Genomic DNA, 15018 nt, shown 5'->3' on the forward strand with positions numbered 1-15018 from the left:
TGGTTAGCTGCCGGGACAAGCCTCTGAGCAGTAACCGGGAGAAGCGCAATGCTTATAAGGATGCGCGCAGGATAATAATGCGCAAGTACTGCCGGCTGCGCAGGATTAGGTCACTCCAAAGAAAATGGAGTGACCTAGTCACAAGGCAGCCTGCGAAGCTGGAGGCCCTGCGCCGTTCCGTCGCCAGTAAGTACTGTACACTACTCCTGTTAAGGCCCATACACACTTGAAGATTTTCATTTCAAAAGACTTTGCCAAAATCTTTGATACTGTAGATATATCTGTCACCAAAGTAGTGCGTACACACTGATCTATTTTCCCAAAAGAGCAAGAGATGTTCAGGAGGTGAAAGACTTTGCTGAAAATCTTTCATGTAAAAGGCTATTTACTGTACATAATGGGCTGGGTTTGATTTCCAAGGGTGGGAGAAGGGGCCATATTATTCTGTGCATTTCAGTTTTTGGGTCCTGATTCAGAATTGATCGCTGGGCGGAGTATATTCGGAGAAATGCGATTTTGCATGCGATATCAAACGCAATTTAATACCTCTTTATTTCCCGACTATCCACTACGGCGTGGAGTCGAAATTATACAGTGTGGCGAGCGCAGCGAGCCACTGAACCCGAAGCGTGGCGAGCGGACACGGATTATGGTACATTACTGATATCGCATTCCGTGTCCCCTTGCGGCGCTCGCCAAGTTTCGGGCTCGGTGTCTCGCTGCGCTCGCCACACTATATAAAATCAACTCCACGCCACAGCGGATAGTGGGGATATGAACAGGTATTAAATCGCATGTGATATCGCATGCGATTTAGTGGCGCCGTGAAACTACACAAGTACCCGCCGGTCTATCGGATTATGTGTGTACGCAGCACGGGCTGAAAGATTAGCCACTTTCAGCCCGCATGCCGCCCCGCCGCCTCCCCCTGCTCCCTCCCCCAACATGCACCTAAATTCCGGCTACAGTACCCCTCCGAATGGCCACAATTTCATCAGGCTGCTGGGCACCCCTCCGCCCGCAGGTCCTTCCGGCCACACGCCCACCTGACATGTCTGCCTGGATGCCCCCGCACCCCCGCAGCAGCTTCCAGGGTCCCCAGCCGCTGCCTCCTCATACAGTATGTTAAAAAAAAAAGCAGTTGTTAAAACTTTTATAAAATGAGACCACTGCCATCAATGTGAGATTGCCCACAAGTGTATTTATATTATAGATATATTTATGTATATACTGTACAGTATATAGTTAAATATATATATCTATATATCTATATATATATAATATATATATTATATTTATAGATAATAAATATATATATATATATACTGTATATACAGTATATACTGTATACAGTGTATACATATCTATTATAATGTGTAAGGGGCATTATGGTTATACAGTAAGGACATTAATAACATGTGTCATGTGTAAGGGGCATTACTGTGTGGTATTATCAGGGGTGCCGAGAGAAAGGGGTAGGGGGTACAAATTACCCAGGCCAAAGTCTGATGGATGATGTCCCTGATCACATGACGGTACAAACATTGGCTGGCGGGAATGCTGTAATACTGTAGGTGAAGGCTGCGTGGGCCACATGTCGAGGTCTTGCGGGCCAGATTTGGCCCATGGGCCTTGTGTTTGACACCCGTGCACTAGAGCGTGGTGGGATAATAAAATACAGTACTTGTACTTTACTGTACTAATGTTTGAAAGGACACTACAGTATACTGTAAATGTTATTTTTACACAGGACGTCAGAGGAGGAGGAGGGAAAGGGCACTTTTGTCATCAAGTGGAAGCGTGGCAAGCGGTATGTGTCCTATCCACTTTGGTGGGGAGTGGATTTTATAACGTACAGTATGGCATCCGCAGCACTTTATAAAATCCAGTCCACGCCTTTTTGTAAACCCACCCCTTCCCCATTTACAGTAATAAGAGTAGAGTAACTTTATGAAAACAGCACATTTTCTAATTTTTCTAATTTTCCCACAGTGCCTCCGCTTGAAAGTTTGCAGGCCGCTACAGCCGCCCCATCCGGCTCAACAGGCGCAGCCGCTGCCCAGTTTGAGAGTAAGTCCTGCCATTTCTTACCGTGGTTTTTGGAATCATTTGAATTTTGTTTCTATTTTTTAACCCCTAACCCTCTTTTCATACTTACCAAGTCCCCGGGCGTCCACAGCAGGCTTCCGGCATCTTCTCCAGGGTCTCCAGCGGTCCCAGGAATGCATTGCGCGCGCACACTCGCGCAATGCATTCCTGGGACCGCTGGAGACCAGGAGAAGATGTCGGAGGCCTGCTGTGGACGCCCGCGGACTGCGCGGACGCCGAGGGACGCCCGGGGACCATCAGGGGACAGGTAAGTATGGCTGCAAAAAAAATATTCCAAAAACCGGAAAATTCCCCTATCCAAAATGCTCGCGGTCCTGAGCATTTCGGATAGGGGATACTCAACCTGTACTGTACTGTACTGTATTTGTGAAAATCTGAAAGTTTTCTTCAAATGTGATGACTGGATTCCCCTTTTCAAAGCTGCATTGTACTAGAGATGCCAGTTCAACCTCCTTTCTGTAGTGTTAAGTGCAGACAGATACAGTAATTTGATTAAGGGTCGCTATAAACCTGCATTGTCTAAAGACTGCATTGTCTAAAAAGGACATTTACATTTGAATCTTGTATCTGTGAAAGGAAAAATCACACTATTAGCCTCCCCACTCCAAGTACACTAACTCATTAGCATTTCTATGTGTTAAAGCTCTCCACCACCAACCCCCACTAATGTATTGTCGTTTATAGGATACTGTATTTGTGAGAAACTGAAGCCAACCTTCCCTCGATGATTTAAATAAAAATTAAAAGACATGAAATGTTAGCATTGAAAAATGTTGGTTGGTTTATTTAGCAAAATATTTTGTCAAAAAGTTATACAGTATTCAGTGATGAAGCGCACATACTGTAGCGGTATAAAAGTGCAGCATCACCCATGTGCCCCCCCCAGTCCTCTGCCCCTGCAGCAGCATTCAGTTGGTCGACCTAAAGATGGTCGACAGTCATTAGGGCCTCACCACTAGGTCGACATACTGCAAGGTCCACATGGGACAAGGTCAACAAGTCATTAGGTCGGCATAGGATTTTTCACTGTTTAAAGAGCCGACAGGCGGTATTTCATGCCCTAATATCCACTAGGGCAGTGATGGCTAACCTTGACACTCCAGCTGTTATTGAACTACACATCCCAGCATGCCCTGCTACAGTTTTACTATTTGGCCATGCTAAAACTGATGCAGGGCATGCTGGGATGTGTAGTTCAACAACAGCTGGAGTGTTAAGGTTAGCCATCACTGCACTGGGGCATTGTGGGAGAATAAAATAGTGTGCCGAGTGCATGGACACTTAAAACTACAGTACTGTATGTCGACATTCGGGGAAAAAAAAACAGTGGAAAAACCCCATGTTGACCTTTTGACTGTCGACCTAGACCATGTCGACCTAATGCTTGTGTCGACCTGATGACCTGTCGATCTTATCCCATGTCGACCTAGACACCTGTCGACCTTGCAGTATGTCGACCTTATGACTGTCGACAATCTTTCGGTCGACCATACCAAGCGCAGGGGTCCTATCCACTTTGGAGCGGAGTTGATTTTATAAAGTACACTACTGTATAGCGGCCGCAGCACTTTATAAAATCCAGTCCACGCCTTTTTGTAAACCCAGTAATGAGTACAGTAACTTTATTTAAACAGCACACTTTCTCATTTTTCTCATCTTCACACAGTGCCTCCGCTTGAAGGCGAGGAGGACACCCTGACCTTGCGGGCCGTTACAGCCTCAGCCGCTCCGTCTGAAAGTAAGTCCTGTCATTTCTTTATTGAGTTTGTGTATTTTTTCTTCCTTTCCAACTTGTGTATTTTCTTGGCGTGCCTTTGGCCGAGGCTGAGGGGACGCAATGCACTTTTCTATTGTCCATGTTGACTGTGTCGACATTCAGTCAACAATAATGAAAAACTCAATGGTGAACTTTTTGACTGCAGACCTAGACCATGTCGACCTAATGCTTGTGTCGACCTGATGACCTGTCGATCTTATCCCATGTCGACCTAGACACCTGTCGACCTTGCAGTATGTCGACCTTATGACTGTCGACAATCTTTCGGTCGACCATACCAAGCGCAGGGGTCCTATCCACTTTGGAGCGGAGTTGATTTTATAAAGTACACTACTGTATAGCGGCCGCAGCACTTTATAAAATCCAGTCCACGCCTTTTTGTAAACCCAGTAATGAGTACAGTAACTTTATTTAAACAGCACACTTTCTCATTTTTCTCATCTTCACACAGTGCCACCGCTTGAAGGCGAGGAGGACACCCTGACCTTGCGGGCCGTTACAGCCTCAGCCGCTCCGTCTGAAAGTAAGTCCTGTCATTTCTTTATTGAGTTTGTGTATTTTTTCTTCCTTTCCAACTTGTGTATTTTCTTGGCGTGCCTTTGGCCGAGGCTGAGGGGACGCAATGCACTTTTCTATTGTCCATGTTGACTGTGTCGACATTCAGTCAACAATAATGAAAAACTCAATGGTGAACTTTTTGACTGCCGACCTAGACCATGTCGACCTAATGCTTGTGTCGACCTGATGACCTGTCGATCTTATCCCATGTCGACCTAGACACCTGTCGACCTTGCAGTATGTCGACCTTATGACTGTCGACAATCTTTCGGTCGACCATACCAAGCGCAGCGGTCCTATCCACTTTGGAGCGGAGTTGATTTTATAAAGTACACTACTGTATAGCGGCCGCAGCACTTTATAAAATCCAGTCCACGCCTTTTTGTAAACCCAGTAATGAGTACAGTAACTTTATTTAAACAGCACACTTTCTCATTTTTCTCATCTTCACACAGTGCCACCGCTTGAAGGCGAGGAGGACACCCTGACCTTGCGGGCCGTTACAGCCTCAGCCGCTCCGTCTGAAAGTAAGTCCTGTCATTTCTTTATTGAGTTTGTGTATTTTTTCTTCCTTTCCAACTTGTGTATTTTCTTGGCGTGCCTTTGGCCGAGGCTGAGGGGACGCAATGCACTTTTCTATTGTCCATGTTGACTGTGTCGACATTCAGTCAACAATAATGAAAAACTCAATGGTGAACTTTTTGACTGCAGACCTAGACCATGTCGACCTAATGCTTGTGTCGACCTGATGACCTGTCGATCTTATCCCATGTCGACCTAGACACCTGTCGACCTTGCAGTATGTCGACCTTATGACTGTCGACAATCTTTCGGTCGACCATACCAAGCGCAGGGGTCCTATCCACTTTGGAGCGGAGTTGATTTTATAAAGTACACTACTGTATAGCGGCCGCAGCACTTTATAAAATCCAGTCCACGCCTTTTTGTAAACCCAGTAATGAGTACAGTAACTTTATTTAAACAGCACACTTTCTCATTTTTCTCATCTTCACACAGTGCCACCGCTTGAAGGCGGGGAGGACACCCTGACCTTGCGGGCCGTTACAGCCTCAGCCGCTCCGTCTGAAAGTAAGTCCTGTCATTTCTTTATTGAGTTTGTGTATTTTTTCTTCCTTTCCAACTTGTGTATTTTCTTGGCGTGCCTTTGGCCGAGGCTGAGGGGACGCAATGCACTTTTCTATTGTCCATGTTGACTGTGTCGACATTCAGTCAACAATAATGAAAAACTCAATGGTGAACTTTTTGACTGCCGACCTAGACCATGTCGACCTAATGCTTGTGTCGACCTGATGACCTGTCGATCTTATCCCATGTCGACCTAGACACCTGTCGACCTTGCAGTATGTCGACCTTATGACTGTCGACAATCTTTCGGTCGACCATACCAAGCGCAGCGGTCCTATCCACTTTGGAGCGGAGTTGATTTTATAAAGTACACTACTGTATAGCGGCCGCAGCACTTTATAAAATCCAGTCCACGCCTTTTTGTAAACCCAGTAATGAGTACAGTAACTTTATTTAAACAGCACACTTTCTCATTTTTCTCATCTTCACACAGTGCCACCGCTTGAAGGCGAGGAGGACACCCTGACCTTGCGGGCCGTTACAGCCTCAGCCGCTCCGTCTGAAAGTAAGTCCTGTCATTTCTTTATTGAGTTTGTGTATTTTTTCTTCCTTTCCAACTTGTGTATTTTCTTGGCGTGCCTTTGGCCGAGGCTGAGGGGACGCAATGCACTTTTCTATTGTCCATGTTGACTGTGTCGACATTCAGTCAACAATAATGAAAAACTCAATGGTGAACTTTTTGACTGCCGACCTAGACCATGTCGACCTAATGCTTGTGTCGACCTGATGACCTGTCGATCTTATCCCATGTCGACCTAGACACCTGTCGACCTTGCAGTATGTCGACCTTATGACTGTCGACAATCTTTCGGTCGACCATACCAAGCGCAGCGGTCCTATCCACTTTGGAGCGGAGTTGATTTTATAAAGTACACTACTGTATAGCGGCCGCAGCACTTTATAAAATCCAGTCCACGCCTTTTTGTAAACCCAGTAATGAGTACAGTAACTTTATTTAAACAGCACACTTTCTCATTTTTCTCATCTTCACACAGTGCCTCCGCTTGAAGGCGAGGAGGACACCCTGACCTTGCGGGCCGTTACAGCCTCAGCCGCTCCGTCTGAAAGTAAGTCCTGTCATTTCTTTATTGAGTTTGTGTATTTTTTCTTCCTTTCCAACTTGTGTATTTTCTTGGCGTGCCTTTGGCCGAGGCTGAGGGGACGCAATGCACTTTTCTATTGTCCATGTTGACTGTGTCGACATTCAGTCAACAATAATGAAAAACTCAATGGTGAACTTTTTGACTGCAGACCTAGACCATGTCGACCTAATGCTTGTGTCGACCTGATGACCTGTCGATCTTATCCCATGTCGACCTAGACACCTGTCGACCTTGCAGTATGTCGACCTTATGACTGTCGACAATCTTTCGGTCGACCATACCAAGCGCAGCGGTCCTATCCACTTTGGAGCGGAGTTGATTTTATAAAGTACACTACTGTATAGCGGCCGCAGCACTTTATAAAATCCAGTCCACGCCTTTTTGTAAACCCAGTAATGAGTACAGTAACTTTATTTAAACAGCACACTTTCTCATTTTTCTCATCTTCACACAGTGCCACCGCTTGAAGGCGAGGAGGACACCCTGACCTTGCGGGCCGTTACAGCCTCAGCCGCTCCGTCTGAAAGTAAGTCCTGTCATTTCTTTATTGAGTTTGTGTATTTTTTCTTCCTTTCCAACTTGTGTATTTTCTTGGCGTGCCTTTGGCCGAGGCTGAGGGGACGCAATGCACTTTTCTATTGTCCATGTTGACTGTGTCGACATTCAGTCAACAATAATGAAAAACTCAATGGTGAACTTTTTGACTGCCGACCTAGACCATGTCGACCTAATGCTTGTGTCGACCTGATGACCTGTCGATCTTATCCCATGTCGACCTAGACACCTGTCGACCTTGCAGTATGTCGACCTTATGACTGTCGACAATCTTTCGGTCGACCATACCAAGCGCAGCGGTCCTATCCACTTTGGAGCGGAGTTGATTTTATAAAGTACACTACTGTATAGCGGCCGCAGCACTTTATAAAATCCAGTCCACGCCTTTTTGTAAACCCAGTAATGAGTACAGTAACTTTATTTAAACAGCACACTTTCTCATTTTTCTCATCTTCACACAGTGCCTCCGCTTGAAGGCGAGGAGGACACCCTGACCTTGCGGGCCGTTACAGCCTCAGCCGCTCCGTCTGAAAGTAAGTCCTGTCATTTCTTTATTGAGTTTGTGTATTTTTTCTTCCTTTCCAACTTGTGTATTTTCTTGGCGTGCCTTTGGCCGAGGCTGAGGGGACGCAATGCACTTTTCTATTGTCCATGTTGACTGTGTCGACATTCAGTCAACAATAATGAAAAACTCAATGGTGAACTTTTTGACTGCAGACCTAGACCATGTCGACCTAATGCTTGTGTCGACCTGATGACCTGTCGATCTTATCCCATGTCGACCTAGACACCTGTCGACCTTGCAGTATGTCGACCTTATGACTGTCGACAATCTTTCGGTCGACCATACCAAGCGCAGGGGTCCTATCCACTTTGGAGCGGAGTTGATTTTATAAAGTACACTACTGTATAGCGGCCGCAGCACTTTATAAAATCCAGTCCACGCCTTTTTGTAAACCCAGTAATGAGTACAGTAACTTTATTTAAACAGCACACTTTCTCATTTTTCTCATCTTCACACAGTGCCTCCGCTTGAAGGCGAGGAGGACACCCTGACCTTGCGGGCCGTTACAGCCTCAGCCGCTCCGTCTGAAAGTAAGTCCTGTCATTTCTTTATTGAGTTTGTGTATTTTTTCTTCCTTTCCAACTTGTGTATTTTCTTGGCGTGCCTTTGGCCGAGGCTGAGGGGACGCAATGCACTTTTCTATTGTCCATGTTGACTGTGTCGACATTCAGTCAACAATAATGAAAAACTCAATGGTGAACTTTTTGACTGCCGACCTAGACCATGTCGACCTAATGCTTGTGTCGACCTGATGACCTGTCGATCTTATCCCATGTCGACCTAGACACCTGTCGACCTTGCAGTATGTCGACCTTATGACTGTCGACAATCTTTCGGTCGACCATACCAAGCGCAGCGGTCCTATCCACTTTGGAGCGGAGTTGATTTTATAAAGTACACTACTGTATAGCGGCCGCAGCACTTTATAAAATCCAGTCCACGCCTTTTTGTAAACCCAGTAATGAGTACAGTAACTTTATTTAAACAGCACACTTTCTCATTTTTCTCATCTTCACACAGTGCCACCGCTTGAAGGCGAGGAGGACACCCTGACCTTGCGGGCCGTTACAGCCTCAGCCGCTCCGTCTGAAAGTAAGTCCTGTCATTTCTTTATTGAGTTTGTGTATTTTTTCTTCCTTTCCAACTTGTGTATTTTCTTGGCGTGCCTTTGGCCGAGGCTGAGGGGACGCAATGCACTTTTCTATTGTCCATGTTGACTGTGTCGACATTCAGTCAACAATAATGAAAAACTCAATGGTGAACTTTTTGACTGCCGACCTAGACCATGTCGACCTAATGCTTGTGTCGACCTGATGACCTGTCGATCTTATCCCATGTCGACCTAGACACCTGTCGACCTTGCAGTATGTCGACCTTATGACTGTCGACAATCTTTCGGTCGACCATACCAAGCGCAGCGGTCCTATCCACTTTGGAGCGGAGTTGATTTTATAAAGTACACTACTGTATAGCGGCCGCAGCACTTTATAAAATCCAGTCCACGCCTTTTTGTAAACCCAGTAATGAGTACAGTAACTTTATTTAAACAGCACACTTTCTCATTTTTCTCATCTTCACACAGTGCCTCCGCTTGAAGGCGAGGAGGACACCCTGACCTTGCGGGCCGTTACAGCCTCAGCCGCTCCGTCTGAAAGTAAGTCCTGTCATTTCTTTATTGAGTTTGTGTATTTTTTCTTCCTTTCCAACTTGTGTATTTTCTTGGCGTGCCTTTGGCCGAGGCTGAGGGGACGCAATGCACTTTTCTATTGTCCATGTTGACTGTGTCGACATTCAGTCAACAATAATGAAAAACTCAATGGTGAACTTTTTGACTGCCGACCTAGACCATGTCGACCTAATGCTTGTGTCGACCTGATGACCTGTCGATCTTATCCCATGTCGACCTAGACACCTGTCGACCTTGCAGTATGTCGACCTTATGACTGTCGACAATCTTTCGGTCGACCATACCAAGCGCAGGGGTCCTATCCACTTTGGAGCGGAGTTGATTTTATAAAGTACACTACTGTATAGCGGCCGCAGCACTTTATAAAATCCAGTCCACGCCTTTTTGTAAACCCAGTAATGAGTACAGTAACTTTATTTAAACAGCACACTTTCTCATTTTTCTCATCTTCACACAGTGCCACCGCTTGAAGGCGAGGAGGACACCCTGACCTTGCGGGCCGTTACAGCCTCAGCCGCTCCGTCTGAAAGTAAGTCCTGTCATTTCTTTATTGAGTTTGTGTATTTTTTCTTCCTTTCCAACTTGTGTATTTTCTTGGCGTGCCTTTGGCCGAGGCTGAGGGGACGCAATGCACTTTTCTATTGTCCATGTTGACTGTGTCGACATTCAGTCAACAATAATGAAAAACTCAATGGTGAACTTTTTGACTGCCGACCTAGACCATGTCGACCTAATGCTTGTGTCGACCTGATGACCTGTCGATCTTATCCCATGTCGACCTAGACACCTGTCGACCTTGCAGTATGTCGACCTTATGACTGTCGACAATCTTTCGGTCGACCATACAATCCATCCTTGTTCTCATTTTTGACATTTTCCCACAGTGACTCCGATTGCAGACCAGGGCACCCTGCCCTTGATGTGGCTGGACACCCCTCCTCGTCCTCTTTACCCCTTCCAATATAACAGTCCCTGTGCTTCCATCCGCCATGAAGAAGGTACTGTAAGCATTGCTGCGCATACTGTACAGTATAGTAGGTGTGCGTAGCCCATTTTATTAGGGGGTGCACCATTCAAGGGGCATGTCAATCACTGGACATGTCCATCACCGCCTATTATTACACAAAATGCCACACACTTTAATGCCCATTAGAGATACTGTAATTACACACACAGTAATGCCAATTCCACATACTGTACTGTAATGCCATGCACAGTAATGTCCATTCCACATAATGCCACACACAGTAATGCCCATTCCACATAATGCCACCCAACATACAGTACAGTAATGCCAATTACACATAATGCCACACACCATAATGGCCAACACTCATACTGTAATGCTACACACAGTAATGACCATTTTACATACAGTAATGCTACACACCATACTGCCCATGACACATTATGCCAGGGCTTGACCAATGTTTGTAAAACAGGGATAATAGAAAATGTGCGTTCCAATGGTGCACGTCAAAAATTTACACCGTAATGCCGATTACATGTCACACAGCCAATACATACTGTAGTACTGTATACCACATGCCATAATGCCCATTACACGTTATGCCACACACCGTAATGCCCATTGCACTGCAAACTGTGATGCCCTCACTGTGATGCCCATTACATGGTACACCTCACACTTCGTAATGCCTATTACATGTCACACAGACATTACACATTATGCCTCAGACCGTGATGCCCATTCAACATTAAGCCTCACACCGTGATGCCCATTACACATTATGCCACACACCATGATGCCCATCACACATAATGGTACACACAGTAATGGCCATTACACTGAATGCTATACACTATAATGGCCATTACACATTAGGCCACATACTGTATTGCCCATTACACATTATTTGACACACATTATGCCACACACCGTAATGCCCATTACATACTGTACTGTACAGTATTAACTGCGGCTTACCTACAGTGCATTCTCATTGCTAGATGTTACATGCTTGATGCCAGGGATTTATTGCTCGATGCCAGGGATTACAGTACATCTTATTGCCCTGGTCTACATGCTCCATTCCAGGTGTCTCATGCTCGTTGCCAGAGGGTGTGAAATGCTAATTGCCAGGGGGGTGGGGTGAACTGCTCATTTCCAGGGGTAACATGCATTTTACCAGGGGTTCCATGCTACCTGAGAAGGGGGTGGTTAAATGCTAATTGACAGTGGAAGTTTCATGCTCATTGCTTGGGGGCACACTGCACACACTTTCGGAAAGCATTAAGCACTCTTCGTATCAGATACCTGCCGGAGCCGCAGCCTTCTTCCTTTTTAAACTGCATTCCCACATGCCAGAGCCACAGCAGCCTCCTTCCCTTTTGAGCTGCTGCCATATGCTGCACGTCATTTTTGTAAAGCCACCCCCGCCCTATTTACAGTACTAAGAGTACGGTAAGTTTATTAACAGTAAACAGCACTTGTTCTCATTTTTGACATTTTCCCACAGTGACTCCGATTGCAGACCAGGGCACCATAACAGCCCCCACCGCCTCAGCCGCTCCGTCTGAGAGTAAGTCCTGTCATTTCTTTATTGAGTTTGTGTTTTTTTTTTTCTTTCTCTCCTACTGTACAGTAATTGTGTCTTCTCTTGGCGTGCCATTGGCCCACGCTGGTACCCTGCGGGCATTCTACAGGCCCCCCCACCAATTGTTAATGTTGATTTATTATGACCAAAGGACAATAAGTGAAAAGCCTAGGTTACGTATTACAGTATGTCCGTAACCAGCGTACCTTTTATACCTACAGTAGGTACGTGCGAACAAATCGTGGCGCAGCGTAGCGTACCTTTATTGTGTATTATACACCAAAGAACCAATACCTTAATAATAGATCCCTTCGCAGTACTCTGTCTCTAATCTGCGAATACACCTTTAAGGACAGTGTCCGTAATATACCTTATCGCTATATGCGAATAACAGACGAGACCACAGTATACTGTAGAAGTAAGGAGATAGAAACTCCGTAAATGATGTATTAAAGTCCCTAATGGACAAAAGGGGGTTACAGGAATAGGAAATAACAGGTACTGTATAACAAGTAATACAATAGTCTAACAATGAGTATAATAATCAAGCTCTGATAGGGGAAGAAAAACAGACACAGGATACAATCAGCCAACAATACACCGTTACACGTTATGCCACACACCGTAATGCCCATTGCACTGCAAACTGTGATGCCCTCACTGTGATGCCCATTACATGGTACACCTCACACTTCGTAATGCCTATTACATGTCACACAGACATTACACATTATGCCTCAGACCGTGATGCCCATTCAACATTAAGCCTCACACCGTGATGCCCATTACACATTATGCCACACACCATGATGCCCATCACACATAATGGTACACACAGTAATGGCCATTACACTGAATGCTATACACTATAATGGCCATTACACATTAGGCCACATACTGTATTGCCCTTTACACATTATTTGACACACATTATGCCACACACCGTAATGCCCATTACAGTACATACTGTACTGTACAGTATTATGCCACACAACTGCGGCTTACCTACAGTGCATTCTCATTGCTAGATGTTACATGCTTGATGCCAGGGATTTATTGCTCGATGCCAGGGATTACATCTTATTGCCCTGGCAGCAGCCTCCTTCCCTTTTGAGCTGCTGCCATACAGTATGCTGCACGTCATATCGCACACTTACTGTACTTTACAGTAATAACCATACAGTAACTAGTGTATTACAAGTAATAATAATAATAATAATACTACAGTAATAAAAACTTTATTTTTAAAGTATATTTTCTCATTTTTCCACAGTGCCAAGGGTACAAGAGGACGAGGCAGCCTCCACCCCTCATCCAAATCCGCCCATGGATAGAGGTAAAGTACAGTACAGTATACTGTAGTAATAGTAATGCTTACTGTACTGTAAAGTACAGTATTCAACATGTACAGTATTTCTGTTCTAAAACTGTACATTGTTTGTTTGTTTATTTTCACAGAAGAATTAAGAAGAGTGGTGCAAATGCTGCAGGGGATAATAAATCACATTTTCAATTTATTATTAAGATTAATATAATTTTTTTTTTTTTTTTTAATAAAAAATTTATAACAATCATTACTGTCAGTACGTTTCATTACAATTTGAATCATGTGTGGGGACTTCAAATACAGTATAATAAAAAATAAAATAAAAAAAACACAGCACATTAATTTAAACAGGACAAAGTCATACAGTATTTTAGGTACAATAATTTAAAGTACTGTTGGTCACAACAAAGCTTCTTGCAAGGCGTGGCTGTCCTTTGTTCTCGGTCCCAAACTCGCTTGATTTTGCTCATTGTAGAGTGGCATGTGGTGGATAAGGGTTGAAGAAAAAAGAATAGCATTAGTACTGAATGGTCACAAGGGTTTCGGGGGGGGGGGGGGGAAACATGTTGGCAGGGGAAGGGGATGGGAGAGAGGGAGAGAGATACAGTAATGTACAGTAAGATCATAAACGTACTTTTTTTCCATTTCATTGCCAGTCCTTTGTTCTCAGTCCCAAACTCGCTTGATTTTGCTCATTGTAGAGTGGCATGTGGTGGATAAGGGTTGAAGAAAAAAGAATAGCATTAGTACTGAATGGTCACAAGGGTTTAGGGGGGGGGGGGGGGAAATGTTGGCAGGGGAAGGGGATGGGAGAGAGGGAGAGAGATACAGTAATGTACAGTAAGATCATAAACGTACTTTTTTTCCATTTCATTGCCAGTCCTTTGTTCTCAGTCCCAAACTCGCTTGATTTTGCTCATTGTAGAGTGGCATGTGGTGGATAAGAGTTGAAGAAAAAAGAATAGCATTAGTACTGAATGGTCACAAGGGTTTCGGGGGGGGGGGGGGAAACATGTTGGCAGGGGAAGGGGATGGGAGAGAGGGAGAGAGATACAGTAATGTACAGTAAGATCATAAACGTACTTTTTTTCCATTTCATTGCCAGTCCTTTGTTCTCGGTCCCAAACTCGCTTGATTTTGCTCATTGTAGAGTGGCATGTGGTGGATAAGGGTTGAAGAAAAAAGAATAGCATTAGTACTGAATGGTCACAAGGGTTTCGGGGGGGGGGGGGGGAAATGTTGGCAGGGGAAGGGGATGGGAGAGAGATACAGTAATGTACAGTAAGATCATAAACGTACTTTTTTTCCATTTCATTGCCAGTCGTTTGTTCTCGGTCCCAAACTCGCTTGATTTTGCTCATTGTAGAGTGGCATGTGGTGGATAAGGGTTGAAGAAAAAAGAATAGCATTAGTACTGAATGGTCACAAGGGTTTAGGGGGGGGGGGGGAAATGTTGGCAGGGGAAGGGGATGGGAGAGAGGGAGAGAGATACAGTAATGTACAGTAAGATCATAAACGTACTTTTTTTCCATTTCATTGCCAGTCCTTTGTTCTCGGTCCCAAACACGCTTGATTTTGCTCATTGTAGAGTGGCATGTGGTGGATAAGGGTTGAAGAAAAAAGAATAGCATTA

The 15018-nt window shown here is 44.9% G+C and overlaps 1 protein-coding gene and 1 long non-coding RNA gene across 2 annotated transcripts in view; one reads left to right on the forward strand and one right to left on the reverse strand.

Annotated features, from left to right (window-relative positions):
• LOC146031271 (uncharacterized) overlaps positions 1 to 15018 on the reverse strand; it is a 333294-nt gene that overhangs the window by 135066 nt on the left and 183210 nt on the right. The window lies entirely within an intron of this gene.
• On the forward strand, positions 1351 to 3806 carry LOC146031260 (uncharacterized). The gene is made up of 3 exons (XR_014456736.1): positions 1351 to 1810; positions 1993 to 2070; positions 3776 to 3806. It is a non-coding gene; the product is annotated as an uncharacterized LOC146031260 (long non-coding RNA).

The sequence above is a fragment of the Crinia signifera genome, chromosome 1, assembly GCF_055691185.1.
Source record: "Crinia signifera chromosome 1, ASM5569118v1, whole genome shotgun sequence".
NCBI classification, from domain to species: Eukaryota; Metazoa; Chordata; class Amphibia; order Anura; family Myobatrachidae; genus Crinia; species Crinia signifera.